At 46.8% G+C, this 2,400-nt stretch overlaps 1 protein-coding gene across 3 annotated transcripts in view; it reads left to right on the top strand.

The window, feature by feature from the left end:
• The first annotated feature begins 11 nt into the window (after positions 1-11).
• LOC105303063 (peroxisome biogenesis factor 2) overlaps positions 12-2,400 on the top strand; it is a 16,709-nt gene continuing 14,320 nt past the window's right edge. Inside the window, exon 1 of one of the 3 annotated variants that reach the window (XM_011376422.2) lies at positions 12-538. The gene's annotated coding sequence lies outside the window, so the exon portion shown is untranslated. The other 2 variants (XM_011376423.2, XM_023521166.1) reach the window with 2 other exon arrangements.

Below are 2,400 nucleotides of genomic sequence, written 5' to 3'. Positions count from 1 at the left end.
TGCAGAGGCGCCCCGCCGCCACCCCGTGGCGCTTGTCCCGGCGCGCCGCCGCCGCCGCCTCTGACGACAGGGAAAGCCCTGCCCCCGGAGAGCCCCGGCCTCCCCGCCGCCCCTCGACCCCGGGCCCTCTGAACGCGCGGTCCCCGACCCGGGGCTGACGGGGTCGCGACTCTCCTGCCAATCAGACGCGGCCTTCCTCCGAGCGGCCAGCGGGCCAATCAGCGCGCGCGCTGTCTTCGTCGGCCCTTCGGCTCTTCGGCTCCTCGGCTCTTCGGCTCCTCGGCCCTTCGGCCCTTCAGCTCGTCCGCTTTCGCTGCTCCTGGGCCTTCCCGGCCTTCCGCCTCGCGCGAAAGCGCAGTTCTCGTTGGTTTAGGTTGTTTTTTTTTTCTCCCCTGACACTTCCGGGTCCTGCGTCGCTCCGGAAGCCCGCGGTTCCGGAAGCTCGGGCGGCCCCGGGTTCTGCTAGGAAAGGCCGCGCTTCCCAGAGAATGTTTCAGAGAAAGTTACGTGGAGCGGGGGCGCTTCGCGGGCTCCTAAGGTCAGTGTCCGCCCAGGGAGCCGCGGTGCGAAGCCGAGGGCTTGCTGACAGCTGGGAGGGCGTGGACTGCGTCACGACCGTGTAACTGTCGCCCTTTGCTGGAGCGTCCCTGGGGACGGGCTTCCTGTCTTCCTGGAAAAGGCAGATCCAAGTGTGATTTGGGGAGAGGCAGTGAAGCAAACTTGAACTCCCCAAAATAGTCTCAGGATCGCACCATTAGAAAGAAAATTTTTTTAAAAAACAGCCGGACTTGAGCTCTTGGCATTTCACGAAGTGACTTTCTAGAGACAAAACTTCTAAATCTTTTCCTCGCACTTGGCGATGGTGAGATTTACCTATTATGAACAACTTAATTATGAAGGGTCCAAACTTAATAGCAGATGGCTCCTGTAAAGTAGTATATTTGTTACAAAAAAGAAAAATCGTGCTGAAGTTCTCAACGCTTTTGAAAGCCTATGAACTTGAAAGTCGTTTTAATTTTCTTGTGAAAGAAGTCCTACCGAGAATTTCCTTATAAAATTGCTCGCAGTGAGTGTGTCATATGTAACGTGGATTTCTGATGAATACGAGAATGTTTGAGAATCATGAGCCTTTTTCTTCTGGGGCCTTAAGTTAAAAGTTATTGTTTGTTTACATTATTTTTTGAGGTTCCGTTTTCCAAAAATACATTTTGCGAATGAAAGGGCTTTTCACAGAATGAGAACAAGTTGTTGAACGTTCGTTCACATCTAACGTGTTAGTATTCCACGATGCCCCTTGAAAATGTTTAATCTTAACGATTTCAAGCAATTACAGAGAGACGGAGGCTCTGTCCACACCACAGCTCGTAGTCTAAACACCTTCCCATAACACGTTAACCTTCAGTTAAACCTGAGCGTAACGAACTTTCTATGCTCTCCGATCATATTCATATTATCAATTACTTGTATCCAAAGAGTTTGGAGTTGAATGATCTTGACCTAGACGAGATTTGAAAGAAGAGAGCGTAGAATTACTTACAAAGTCGAAGAGAACCCTACATTCTTTTTTCTTAGAAGCAGGGGTGAAAATAGAAGTAACAGGACTTAGTAGAGAGGATGCTACACGAAGTCAAGAAAATTGAGTTGTAGACCTACCTGGTTTTCCTCTGACCAGCGACACGTCTTGGTCTTATTTTCTTCATTTTTAGAAATTAAGGGTAGCACCCAACCTGTGGTTTTAAAACTGTGCTTTAGAAGAACTGTAGAAACGTCCTGGACCTATGCTCGGGAGAGACAAAGTAAGCACCCCCTCAGCAGTATTTTTTATAAGAGCAGCTATTTCAGGCGTTCTGCCTGAAAAACAGGGTTCCAGTTAGGAAAATTAAATTCACATCTTAGACTAGACGACCTGTGTTTCCTTTTAACGTTAAAATTGTTTCTTAGGATAACGATTCATTTTTATTCGATGTGCATTTATTAGTTTTTCTCATAATAAAAGATATATATATTCACAGCTAATTCATTACTAAAAGCCAGGAACACATCTATATTCAATCTCATTTGTTAAATAGATGCAGATTTCAAATTTAATTCTTTCATTATGAGCAGAATCATAATTTTTTATTTTTCTTTCTTTTTTTTTTCCCCACTACCCTTTTATTTTAGCCGTAACTTTTTACTTATTTTTGAAGCTCATAGTAGTTGTTGCAGTAGGATGGCAGGTCCCTTCCATTTGACACATTTGGCCGCTGACCCTTGAAGATGCTGGCAGTCTCGCCCAGTGTCGCATTGCTAGTAAAGTTCTGAGCCCCAGTCCCATGCGTCCCTCACAGCGTCAAATAATTTTAAAGTCTCTCTCCCTGTTGCACTCCACTGTGCTCAGGGAACATTTATGCCACGCGG

The sequence above is a fragment of the Pteropus vampyrus genome, unplaced genomic scaffold, assembly GCF_000151845.1.
Source record: "Pteropus vampyrus isolate Shadow unplaced genomic scaffold, Pvam_2.0 Scaffold298, whole genome shotgun sequence".
NCBI classification, from domain to species: Eukaryota; Metazoa; Chordata; class Mammalia; order Chiroptera; family Pteropodidae; genus Pteropus; species Pteropus vampyrus.
Note: the sequence above shows the minus strand (reverse complement) of the source record. Positions and strands in the feature narration are given on the sequence as shown.